General features: G+C 40.7%; 1 protein-coding gene and 1 pseudogene across 1 annotated transcript in view; one reads left to right on the top strand and one right to left on the bottom strand.

Moving 5' to 3' along the window:
- The window catches only part of NKAIN3 (sodium/potassium transporting ATPase interacting 3), a 390,601-nt gene that overhangs the window by 105,726 nt on the left and 270,643 nt on the right, over positions 1 to 14,232 (bottom strand). The window lies entirely within an intron of this gene.
- On the top strand, positions 5,617 to 7,536 carry LOC117079115 (annotated as a pseudogene).

Here is a 14,232-nt window from a genome sequence, read left to right as displayed (position 1 = left end):
ACATCGAATGAAAGTGAGGTCATTAGGAAGGATCCCAATCCAATATGTCTAGACTCCTTAGAAAAAGGAACAATTTGAGCACAGAGACGGACACACACACAGACACACAGAGTATACCATAGAATCTACAAGACAGAGATAGGGTGATGATTTCACAAACCAAGAAAAGCCAAAGATTGTTGGCAAACCACAGAAACTAGGAGAAAGCCATGGAACAAATTCTCCCTCACAGCCCTCCAGGGAATCAGTCCTCCAACACCTTGATCTCAGACTGCTGTCCTCCAGAACTGTGAGACAATACATTTCTGTTGTTTAGGCCACCTAATTTGTAGTACTTTGTTATGGCAGTACTGGAAAACAAAAACAACAATGACAAATGGATTCTTGGTAAAATTTCACTTGAAAGACAAAGCAAAAAGAGTTACCAGATTAAAAACATGTGAAAAGTATAGAATTAGAGACAGGTGGGCGAGATGGAGAACTGGGGTTTCCAATCCAGAACTCCACTGGTTCAAAGGACACAGACGGACCTCTGTGTCCCAAGATTCTGCCAAGGTAAAGTGAAACACATACTTTCTGACATGGGTATCAGGTTGATGTCTTCATGGTGGGGCTGGCACTGTAGTTTTTGATGAGTCAGGAGAGCAAGAATAACAATATCACCCAACATTCAGATTATGTAATAGCCTAATGGAATCATGATCAGAAACGTCTGAGCAGTCCAATATGTACTCAATGTGGCCATAATAAAAAGATCTTTTATCACTTTTCATGATTCTGGCTAGTTATGTTTTTCAGGAATCCTTGTTTGGTGTAAATTATAGTTCACTTGTGCTAATACTGCAATCCTGGAGTCCATGGGAAAGTATTGGTTTTAGATAATGATTTTATTTAACACCTGGTGCTCGCTGCACAGATGTGCATCCTTGCTTCTCCTCTGGACAAGGAGGAAAACAATAGATGGGTAGATGGAGCCCTTCTGTAGATTTCTTTCATTAAATTCTCCATGGGATGACATCTTTGACTGATCATGAATACATGTACCTGGCAGAAGATCAATAGCTCAAGCAGCAAGCTGGAAGACAGGTGGTCTTTGGGCTTAAAAAGTCTAAATATTTCAAAGTCCTGGGATTTCTGTCAGGAACAGTACATTTTGTTTTCTTTTGTACTCCAGTGTGTTCCTACCTGAGGGAGGCTGCTGGAAGTGATGATAAAAGCACCAGGGTTAGCCTTGGCTTTCAGTGATTTCAAGTGATGCTAGGAAAGTCTCTGAGTTCCCAGAATCACCAGGTTGTGAGGGACTAGATAGTATACAGAACACATATCCCTAGTGACATTCAAAATTGTTAGTGGGTCTGGAAGCTTTTGAGACACTGATAAAAAATTGAGGTTGTTTTTGTATATTGTGTTCATGGTGTTGTTACCCAGCTCAAGGAGTTACTCAGTCATGACACTATGGTTTGTGTGTGTGGCTAAGACCAGGTCTTGAATAACAGCCAGTGTCCTTATTGAACTAAAGTAGAACTTTGAGGATCCCCAGATAATGAGGTTTCCAATTCTGTCATGTGTGCCTTGACAACCCTCCACAGTACGTATGGGAGACATCATTACTGATCGAGTCACACAATTAATGCTGAGCCCAGAAGAGGACTGGGAATTCTACAGCCATCTAGCGAGGCATTCACCACCAGTAGATTAGTTGTCAAGCACGTTAAGTCTATTTGCCTTGGCTGTCTTAGGTCTTGAGTAAGCATTCAGCATAAGGCCTTCTGCCTTTCCTGAAATGAAGCCAGATGGGTGGCTCAGTCCCAGAAAAGCTCCAGTGTCCCCTTAGAGAAAAATTAGTCTGAGTAGAAATACCTAGATTTATTTCTGGGATATACAGTCTGGAGGCTGTTTTACCCTTGGTTGTGAGCCATGTGCAAGAACACAAGTTGTCATGAACAACTGCTCCTAATCACCACTTGCAACCTGAGGTCAAGAAGCTGGCCTCGGACCAATCTTCATCAGATAGAAAAATTCATCTGACAGCATTGCATAAGGACAAGTACCACTGACTGTCTCCAATGTCTATTCAAACCTCTCTAGGAACTTGTTTAGCAGGAATAAGTGGGAGCAAGTCCTCTGCAGTGAATTACACTCTCTCTTCAAGGTCTGTGAGGTGGGCTAGTCTCTTGGAAGGAGCCTTAGGTCTAGTCCTTGATCACCTGTTAGTGTAAATTACCTGCAATATTAAAATAGAAGCAAGGGAGAAAAAAACAAACTGGCATCTATGGTGGCTGGAATTTTGTATACACAATCTCATTAATCTTCTCAACAGCCCCTTGAGTGGGTGGTATGATTTCATTTTACATGCAAGAAAGGTGATGGCTCAGAGGGATTGTGGACCCTGCCCAATGTCACAAGTAGGAAATGACAGACGTGAGGTTACATTTAGCTCTGCTCAGACGCTGCCCTTATTCCTTAGGCATCTGCTGCTACCATACCACATGGCCTGTACTTGAAAATAAGTCACATCTTTCCTATCACATACTTTGCCTCTTCCAAATTTTAAATAGCTTCCCATTATTGTTTCAGGTCCCTTCTCTACAGTCAGCATTTAAGCAGATTAATCAAGCACTATTGCCCACCTATCCAAGCTTAAAGGCTGCCATTAGTAATAATTCTGACATTTCTGAGGTCATTCCTTCTCCTCCCCTCAACACAGAGACACAGTCTGGCTCCACAATTCAAAATGAAAAAGCAAAATGGCAACAAATGTCAACTGCAACAGTGATTCTTACAGACAAAGCACTAAGAGAGCAAAGCTATTAAAAATTTCATTCTCCTTTGCACTTCCATTTACTGGGCTATGTCTTCTTTATGCTACTGAAATCAGCAACATTGGAAGCAATATCTATGACCACTACCTAGGACACATACACTATCCTCTATATGAAAATCTAGTAGAGTGAGACCCACAAATAGCTTATTTAGTACTGGGGGTTGGTAGCAAAAAGTGAGCAAATCTTGTAGGATTTACTATAAAGAATATACGGAACTATAGCAACATAAGAGCTCATTATCTTTGAAGCAATTTAAGCACACACACACATATATATATATATATTTATTTGGTTTTGGTTAAAATGCTTTTTATTTAATTTGGTTAAATGTAACTAGGTTACTTCTATGAAGGTTTTTTTTTTTTTTGTTCACTTGAAATAAGAGTATAGAAAAAGTTAACTGGGTTACTAAGAATAGATCGGATGGCTGGTGCAGGAGCCCAGACAAGATGATGACAGCTTGGCCTAAGGTTTGTGGTGGTCAAAGTAGAATAAAGTAGATACATCTGGGTTACTTAGGAGATTAACAAGTGATAAGACTTGGTTATGAACTGGGGTGAGTGGATACAGCACCTTCAACTGAATTGTCGAGCTACCCACATTGGGATTGATCAGGGAAACAATCCGAATCATGGAGAAGGAAGAAAAGCAGGGTAGGGTGATGGCCCACCTGGGTGTGACACAGAGCCAAGGGAATCCCCACCCCCAGCCAAGGGAAGCAGTGAGTGATTGTGCAACCCTGGGAAATCATGCTTCTCCCAATTATCTTTGCAACCTGCGAATCAGGAGATCCCCTCATGAGCCCACACCACCAGGGCCTTGGGTCCAACACACAGAGCTGTGTGGAGTCTTGGCAGAGAAGCTGCTCAGGCATGCACCAAGATCCAGGAACTTTACATACTCCAGTCCTGGGATCCCCAACAAAGGTGTCTGCAGCCCAGGCAATGCATGGTGTCCGTACATAACCCTAGGAAGGGAGCTAAATCCAAGGAGCGAAGCAGCGTTGGTCTGTGGATCCCACTTCCATGGCACCTCACAAGACAAGACCCACTGGTTTGGAATTTCAGCCAGCCTGCAGCAACAGGGTGCCTGCCTGAGAAGAAATGGGGCCCTGAGGGGAGGGGCAGGCTGCCATCTCTGCTGTTTGGTTGACTCAGCTGTTTCAGCCTGTGGACTTTGGAACGTCCAATGGTCTGGATGAGGAAGAGTTTCCCCAGTGCAGCATAGCTGCTTTGCCAGAATGTGGCCAGATTACTTCTGTAAGCGGGACCTCAATCCATTCCCCCTCACTGGGTGAGAACTTCCAGCTGGGCCTCCAGCTACCTCAACCTGCACATACGGTATGGCCAGAGCTCTTATCTCTCCCTGGGATGCAGTGCGCTGGGGGTGGGGCATGCCACTACCTTGGCTGTTCAAGCATCTTAGCCAGTCCAGCCTGTGGGCCTTGGGGTTCCCAGTCTGATTGGAGGATGAAGAGATCCCCAACACAGCATGCTGCTCTATCGAAAAGCAGCCAGACTGCTTCTTTAAGCAGGTACTAGATCACATTTCTCCTGACTGGGTGAGACCTCCCAAACAAGGTCTTCAGGCACCTCTTACAAGTGTGTTTGGCCTGGCAACAGGTCAGTAACCCCCTGGGATGGAGCTTCCAGAGGAAGAGGCAGGCTGCCATCTTTGCTGTTTCTCAGACTTCACTGGTGATACCTCCAGGTACAGGAAAAACCAAGATAACTAGGGTCTGGAGCAGACCCCCAGCAAACCACAGCAGCCCTATGGAACAGCGGTCAGACTGTTAAAAGAAAAACAAAACAAAACAAAACAAAACAAAACAGAAAACAACAACAAGAAAAAATCCCTATGAGAATCCCATCTAATTGTTAGCAACCTCAAAGATCAAAGGTAGAGAAGCCCACAACGATGAGAAAGAATCAGCTAAAAAATGTCAAAAACTCAAAAAACCAGAGTGCCTCTTTTCTTCTAAATGACTACAGTGCTTCTGCAGCAAGGGCTTAAAACAGGGCTAAGGCTGAGATGCTGAAATGACAGAAGTAGGTTTCAGAATGTGGATAAAAATGAACATCTCTGAGCTAAAGGAGTGTGTTGTAACCCAACACAAAGAATCTAAAAGTCATAATAAGACAATGCAGAAGCTGACAGTCAAAATAGCCAGTTTAGAGAAGAACATGATAGAACTGAAAAACACAATATAAGAACTTCACAGTGCAATCACAAGTATTAATAGCAGAATAGACCAAGTGGAGGAAAGAATTTCAGAGCTTGAAGACTGTCTTTCTGAAATAAGACTGGCAGAAAAGAATAGATAAAAAAGACTGTGAAGGAATGAACAAAAACCTCCAAGAACTATGGGATTGTGTAAAGAGACCAAATCTATGACTGATTGGGGTACGTGAAAGAGACGGGGAGAATGGAACCAATTTGGAAAACATACTTCAGGATATCATCCAGGAGAACTTCCTCAACCTGGCAACACAGGTCAACATTCAAATTCAAGAAATGCAGAGAACTCCAGTAAGATACTCCATGAAAAGGTTATTCCCAAGATACATAATCGTCAGATTCTCTAAGGTCGAAATGAAACAAAAAATGTTAAGGGCAGCCAAAGAGAAAGGCAAGGTCACCTGCAAAGGGAGGCCCAAGAGAATAACAGTGAACCTCTCAGAAGACACTCTACAGCCAGAAGAGATTGGGGGTCAATATTCGACATTCTTAAAGGAAAGAATTTCTGGTCCAAGTCGGTCACTTTCCTGCACCAAAGTGAGAAGCAGCCAACATGTAAAGGTGGGAGTCACATTACAAAACTGAGGGCGATGAAGAAGCAAAGAAGAACAAGAAGAGAACCTTGAAGCAAGTGGAGACTATAAGTATTCAGGAAGAGATAGTTTGGTTTTTGTGGTTGATGCTTCCAGGGCTATGTTTGAATCTCAGAGTGAAGACGAGTTGACTCCCTTTGACATGAGCATCCCAGTGTATGCAAAGTGTGTACACCAGTAAGATCATAAACAGTGATTGAGATCTCTTGGCAGTGGTGTTCTATGGTACAGAGAAAGACAAAGGTTCAGTGAAATATTTATGTCTTACAGGAGTTGGAAAATCCAGGTGCAAAATGAATTCTAGAGTTTGATCAGTTTAAGGGGCAGCAGGAACAAACATGTTTCCAAGACTTGAGGGACTACAGATCTGATGACTCATTCAGTGAAGTGCTGTGGGTCTGTGTCAACCTCTTTAGTGATGTCCAGTTCATGATGAGTCATAAGCAGATCATGCTGTTCACCAATGAAGACAACCCCCATGGCAATGACAGTGCCAAAGCCAGCCAGGCCAGGACCAAAGCCAGCTGGGCCAGGACCAAAGCCAGTGATCTCCGAGATACAGGCATCTTCCTTCACTTGATGCACCTGAAGAAACCCGGGTGCTTTAACATATCCTTGTTCTATGGAGATATCACCAGCATAGGAGAGGATGAGGACCTCAGCATTCACTTTGAAGAATCCAGCAAGCTAAAAGACCTGTTGCAGAAGGTTCATGCCAAGGAGACTAGGAAGCAAGCACTCAGCAGGTTAAAGCTGAAGCTCATCAAAGATATAGTGATCTCTGGGCATTTATAATCTGGTCCAGAAGGCCTTCTCCAATAAAGCTCTATTGGGAAAAAAATGAACCAGTGAAAATCAAGACCCGGACATTTAACACAAATACAAGCAGTTTGCTTCTGCCTAGCGATACCAAGAGATCTCAGATCTATGGGAGTCTCAGATTATAATGGAGAAAGAGGAAACAGAAGAGCTAAAACAGTTTGATGATCCAGGTTTGATGCTCATGGGTTTCAGACCCTTGGTAATGCTGAAGAAGCACAATTACCTGAGGCCATCCCTGTTCATGTGCCCCAAGGAGTTGCTGGTGATTGCGAGCTCAACCCTGTTTGGTGCCCTGCACATAAAGTGTCTGGAGAAGGAGGTTGTAGCATCGCGCAGATACACACCCCACAGGAACATCTCTCCTTATTTTGTGGCTTTAGTGTCACAGGAAGAGGATGGAGGACCAGAAAATTCAGGTGACTCCTCTAGGATTCCAGCTTGTCTTTTTATCCTTTGCTGATGATAAAAGGAAGATGTCCTTTACTGAAAAAGTCATAGCAACTCCGGAGCAGGTGGACAAGATGAAGGCTGTCATTCAGAAGCTCCGTTTCACATACAGAAGTGACAACTTTGAGAACCCCGGGCTGCAGCAGCACTTCAGGAACCTGGAGGCCTTGGCCTTGGATTTGATTGAGGCTGAACAAGCAGTGGACCTGACATTGCTCAAGGTTGAAGCAATGATTAAAAGACTGGGTTCCCTGGTGGCTGAGTTTAAGGAGCTTGTTTACCCACCAGATTACAATCCTGAAGGGAAATTTACCAAGAGAAAACACAATAATGAAGATTTTTGGAAGCAAAAGGCCCAAGGTGAAGTATTCAGAAGAGGAGCTGAAGGCCGATATCTGCAAGGGCATGCTGGGCAAGTTCACTGTGCCCATGCTGAAAGAGGCATACGGGCTGAAGAAGCAGGAGCTGCTGGAAGTTCTCACTGAGCACTTCCAGGCCTGACCAGAGGCTGCATGTCCAGCCACTCTTTCACACCTTGGCCAGGCTGCCTGGCCTTGTTCTCAGCCTGTTAAAATGTGTTTCTTCTGAGCTAGGAAGAGTCTGTCCAACAGAAGTTGAGGGATTTTACATTTTTAAGACTTTCTGTTGCCATGGTGATGGTGTAGCCCTCCCACTTTACTCTACCTTATTTTATTGCCTGAATAAAGAGCCCTAAGTTTGTACGGAAAACAAAACAAAACAAAACAAAACAAAAAAAAAAAAAAGAAAAGAATTTCCAACCCAGAATTTCATATCCAGCCAAACTAAGCTTTATAAGTGAAGGAGGAATAAGATACTTTTCAGACAGGCAAATGCTGAGGCAGGCAAACGCTGTCTCAATGATCTGCCTAATGTTGTCAGCGGGATGTTAAATCTCTGCCTTACAAGAGCTTCTGAAGGAAGCACTAAATATGGAAAGAAAAACCGTCACCAGCCATTATGAAAACACACTGAAGTACACAGACTAGTGACACTATGGAGTAACCACATAAACTAGTCTGCAAAATAATCAGCTAGCATCATGATGACAGGATCAAATCTACACAAAACAATACTAACATTAAATGTAAATGAGCTACATGCCCCAATTAAAAGACACAGAATGGCAAGCTGGATAAAGAATCAAGATCCATCTATACGGATCTTAAGCCTCACAGAGGATCAAAATAAAAGGATAGAGGAAAATTTATCAAGCAAATGGAGAACAGAAGAAAGCAGGAATTGCAATCCAAGTTTCTGATAAGACAGACTTTAACAAAGATCAAAAGGACAAAAAGGGCATTACATAATGGTAAAGGTTTCAATTCAACAAGAAGCGCTATCTTAAATATATACACACCCAGTTCAGGAGCACCCAGATTCATAAAGCAAGTTCTTAGAGATTTTAAAAGAAACTTAGACTCCCGCACAATAATAGTGAGAGACTTTAACTCCTCACTGACAATATTAGGCAGATAATTGAGACAGAACATTGACAAAGATATTCAGGGCCTGAACTCAGGTCTGGATCAAGTTGACCTGATAGATAACTACGGAACTCTCCACCCCAAAACAACAGAACATATATTCCTCTCACCACGACATGGCACTTACTCTAAAATTGATCACATAATCAGAAGTAATACACTCCTCAGCAAATGCAAAAGAGCTGAAATCCTAACAGTCTCTTGGACCACAGCACAAATTAGAACTCAAAATTAAGAAATTCACAGAAAACCACACAACTACACTGAAATTGAACAACCTGCCCCTGGATGACTTTTGGGTAAATAATGAAATCATTGCAGAAATCAAGAAGTTCTTTGAAACTAATGAGAGCAAAGATACAATGTACCAGCATGTGTGGGATGCAGCTAAAGCCGTTAAGAGAGAAATTTACTCACTAAATACCCATACCAAAAAGCTAGAAAGATCTCAAGTTAACAACCTAACATCACAGTTAAAAGAACTAGAGAACCAAGGGCACACAAACCTGAAAGCTAGCAGAAATAACCAACATCAGAGCTGAATTGAAAGAGAGACATGAAAAGCCCTTCAAAAATCAACGAATCCAGGAGCTGCTTTTGCTGGAAAAAAGTAATAAAAGAGATAGACTGATAGCTAGACTAATAAAGAAAACATAAAGAAGATTCAAATAAACACAATTAGAAATGATAAGGGGAATATTACCACTGACCCTACAGACATACAAACAACCATCAGAGAAAACTATAAACACCTCTGTGCACATAAACTAGAAAATCTAGAAGAAATGGATACTTTCCCGGCACATACGCCCTCCAAAGACTGAATCGGGAAGAAATTGAATCCCTGAATAGACCAATAGAGAGTTCTGAAAGTGAAACAGTAATAAATAGCCTACCAAAAAAAAAAAAAAAAAAGCCCAGGACCCCAGGACCAGTTGGATTCACATCTGAATTCTACCAGAGGTACCGAGAATAGCTGGTACCACTCCAACTGAAACTATTCCAAAAAATTGAAAAGGAGGGACTGCTCTCTAACTTATTCTATGAGGCCAGCATTATTCTGATACCAAAACCTGGCAGAGATATGACAAAAAAAGGAAAGTTTAGGCCATTATCCTGTATAAACATCAATGCAAAAATCCTCAACAAAATACTGGCAAACTGAATCCGGTAGCACATCAAAAAGTTTATCCACCATGATCAAGTTGGCTTCATCTTTGAGATGCAAGCTGGTTCAACATACACAAAACAATAAATGTAATTCATCGCATAAACAGAACTAAAGACGAAAAACACATGATTATCTCAATAGATGCAGAAAAGGCCTTTGATAAAAATTAACTTCCCTTCATATTAAAAACTCTAAATAAACTAGATCTTGAAGGTACATACCTCAAAATAATAAGAGCCATATATGACAAACCCACAGCCCATAGTGAATGGGCAAAACCTTTCAAGGGGAAGCATTCCCTTTGAAAACTGGCACAAGTCAAGTTTGCCCTCTCTCACCACTACTATTCAACATAGTATTGGAAGTTCTGGACCAGGCAATCAGGCAAGAGAAAGAAATAAAGTGTATTCAAATAGGAAGAGAGGAAGTCAAACTATCCCTGTTTGCAGATTACATGATCCTATGCCTAGAATATCCCATTGTCTCAGATCAAAAGCTTCTTAAGCTGATAAGCAACTTCAGCAAAGTCTGAGGATACAAAATCAATGAGCAAAAATTGCTAGCATTCCTATACACAAACAACAGGCAAGCTGAGAGCCAGATCACAAACTAACTCCCATTCACAATTGCCACAAAAAGAATAAAATACCTAGGAAAACAGCTAACAAGAGAAATGAAGGACCTTTTTAAGAAGAACTACAAACCATTGTTCAAAGAAATCCGAGATGACACAAACAAATGGAAAAACATTCCATGCTCATGGATAGAATCAGTATCATGAAAATGGCCACACTGCCCAAAGCAATTTATAGATTCAATGCTACTCCCATTAAACTACCATTGACATGCTTCACAGAATTAGAAAAACTATTTTAAAATTCATAGGACCAGAAAAGAGCTAAAATAACCAAGGCAATCCTAAGCAAAAAGAAAAAAGCTGGAGGCATCACGTTACCCAACTTCAAACTATACTACAAGGCTACAGTAACCAAAACAGCATTGTACAAGTACAAGAGCAGACACATAGACCAATGGAATACAATAGAGAACCTACAAATAAGGCCACACGCTTACAGCTATCGGATCTTTGACAAACCTGGCAAAAGCAATGGAGAAAAGATTCCCTATTTGATAAATTATACTGGGAGAACTGGTTAGCCATATGCAGAAAATTAAAACTGGATCCTTTCCTTACACCATATACAAAAGTCAACTCAAGATGCATTAAGACTTAAATTAAACCCCAAAACTATAAAAACCATAGAAGAAAACCTAGACTATGCCATTCAGGACATAAGCACGGGCAAAGTTTCGTGATCAAGATACTAGAAACAATTGCAACAAAAGCAAAAATTGACCAATGGGATCTAATTAAACTAGAAAGCTTCTGCACAGGAAAACAAACTATCAACAGAGTGGATACGACCTACAGAGCGGGAGAAAGTTTTTTTGCACTTTATCCATCTGACAAAGGTCTAATATCCAGCATCTATAAAGAACTTAAATTTATAAGAGAAAACTAAACAACCCCATTAAAAAGTGGGCAAAGAACATGAATAGAGACTTCTCAAAGGAAGACACACATGTGGTAAACAATCATGTGAAAAACAGCTCAACATCACTGATCATTAGAGAAATACAAATCAAAACTGCAATGAAATACCATCTAATGTCAGTCATAATGGCTATTATTAAAAAGTCAAAAAACAAATGCTGGCAAGGTTGTGGAGAAAAAGGAACACTTTTACACTGTTAATGGGAGTGTAAATTAGTTCAACCATTGTGGAAGACAGTGTGGTGATTTCCCAAAGACCTAGCAGCAGAAATACCATTTAGCCCAGCAATCCCATTACTGGATATATACCCAAAGGAATATAAATCATTCTATTATAAAGATACATGCATGTGTGTGTTCATTGCAGCACTAGCCACAATGGCAAAGACATGGAATCAACCTAAATGCCTGAGATGGTTTGGTTGTGTCCTCACCCAAATCTCACCTTGAATTGTAATAATCCCCACATGTCAAGGGCAGGGACAGATGGAGATAACTGAATTATGGGGGCATTTGCTGCCATACTGTTCTCATGGTAGTGAATAAGTCTCACAAGATCTCGTGGTTTTATAAATGGGAGTTACCCTGCACAAGCTCTCTTGCCTGCTACCATGTAAGACATAACTTTGCTCCTCATTCACCTTCCACCATGACTGTTAGCCCTCCCTAGCCATGTGGAACTATGAGTCAATTAAGCCTCTTTCTTTATAAATTACCCAGCCTTGGGTCTTTATTCACAGCATGAGACCAGATTAATACAACGCCTATCGATGATAGACTGAATAAAGAAGACGTGGTAAATGTATACCACAGAATAATATACAGGCTTAAAAAGGAATGAGATCATGTTCTTTGCATGAACATGGATGAAGCTGGAGGTTATTATCCTTAGCAAACTAATGCAGGAACCAAAAACCAAATACTACATGTGCTCACTTATAAGTGGGACCTGAGTGATGAGAACACATAGTCACGAGGGGGAGAATAACACACATGGGACCTGTTGGAGGATGGGGGATGAGAGGAAGGAGAACATCAGGAAGAACAGCTAATGGATGCTGTGCCTAATACCTGGGTGATGGAATAATCTGTACAGTAAACCATCATAGCACATGTTTATCTATGTAACAAACCTACACATCCTGCACGTGTACCCCTGAACTTAAAATAAAAGTTGGAAGTAAAAAAAAAATCAATTGGAAAAAGAAGATTCTATTATTTAAAAGGGAATTAAACTTTCTTTTAACTTTGAAAAAGGAAAATTCTTTTGTCAAAGCTCTTTTAGTTCATGCCTCTCTGTTGCACATTCATCACTTACTGGACTGAAAACAGATGGGCTTTCTTTCCTGCCCTCTACATGTTACTTCAGTGTTTTTAATCTTTATTCCTCTCTGATAGCTGTGTGATCATGATACATTTTTAAAAATTCAAGTACAAATTGAGATTTTCCTATCCTGTGGATAGCAATCAATTTTTAGAAATTTGACATTCTGAATTTACGCTATATCTTCTAAAAAGACTGGGACCTCTGGTTAGTTCTGTGTAGCTAAGAACCACAAAGCAGGTTTGTTTTTATTAAGTAAATCAATAGAATACAGAAAGCAGGGTGAATGTTGTATTTAGTAAAATTATGTTGAAACTGCTAGCAGGTTGGGTGTGTGGTGAACAAAAAGGATTAGTCAGAACAAAGCCTCTCTTTTCCCTAGGCCACTTACTTTTTTTTTTTTCTTTTCTGAATACACTGTTCAGTCCTTTCTTAAATAATGCCAGTTACCTCTTGCTCCCAGTCCTGCCTGCCAGAATTTTGTGCCTGGTCAGCAGTCTGCATGTCCGTATGAACTATTATGTGAATGTCTGTTTAAAATTCTCTTTTCTCTGATTTTATTTCACATCTTCTGGGATAACTGTGATAAGCTAAAGTAATAAATGTATAAGCTACATCAGTTATTTAGAGTTTTCAATTCTGACCCAATCCTCTTTCATCATTCGCTGCGGGTACTATATTTGCTCTGTTCCAGTTCACCACTGCTCCTGGACAGGACTCATATTCAGGTCCTGTGGGATGGTAGGGACAAGCGAGCTAAAGAAGCCCCTAGTCTCTTTTTGTTAAACTTCTTGTTTGGGGAAGGACTGATGAGAGTCGGGGGAAGAACGTTTGATAAATATAGGCAAGGAGCCAACTCTGTTAGGTACAATATATACATATTAAATATATGTAATAGATTATACACACACACACACACACACACACACACACATATATATATATATAAATCTATTATCCTGCAGGTCAATGAATCTGTATTATGAAAAAGAAGATTTATAAAACACAGAGCCAATGTAGGAGCAAGAGAAGTGGAAATAGGAAAACATTGAAAGAATCCCTAACTTTGGACATCTGCCTTTATATTAACCCTAAAAAAAATCCAACACATGATCGAATATTTCTTTTTTTATTTCTCGTGATGTCCACATATGTTCTAGGTCTGGACAGTGGTTCTTTGATGATTTACGGTTACATACAATGTACTTGGTAGGAAAAACGGGCATTATTTCATCTAAACTTCCTTTCAGATATGGAACAGGAAAGTAAGTGAACGTTCTTACTGCAATGAAATACCATCTAATGTCAGTCATAATGGCTATTATTAAAAAGTCAAAAAACAAATGCTGGCAAGGTTGTGGAGAAAAAGGAACACTTTTACACTGTTAATGGGAGTGTAAATTAGTTCAACCATTGTGGAAGACAGTGTGGTGATTTCCCAAAGACCTAGCAGCAGAAATACCATTTAGCCCAGCAATCCCATTACTGGATATATACCCAAAGGAATATAAATCATTCTATTATAAAGATACATGCATGTGTGTGTTCATTGCAGCACTAGCCACAATGGCAAAGACATGGAATCAACCTAAATGCCTGAGATGGTTTGGTTGTGTCCTCACCCAAATCTCACCTTGAATTGTAATAATCCCCACATGTCAAGGGCAGGGACAGATGGAGATAACTGAATTATGGGGGCATTTGAACTGAATTACGCAGGGCACCAGGGGCCTTTCTTAGACAGTGTTTCCT

This window comes from Trachypithecus francoisi, unplaced genomic scaffold (assembly GCF_009764315.1).
Source record: "Trachypithecus francoisi isolate TF-2019V2 unplaced genomic scaffold, Tfra_2.0 Lachesis_group7, whole genome shotgun sequence".
Taxonomy (NCBI): domain Eukaryota; kingdom Metazoa; phylum Chordata; class Mammalia; order Primates; family Cercopithecidae; genus Trachypithecus; species Trachypithecus francoisi.
The sequence above is the reverse complement of the archived record's forward strand: the minus strand, read 5'-3'. Positions and strand labels throughout refer to the sequence as shown.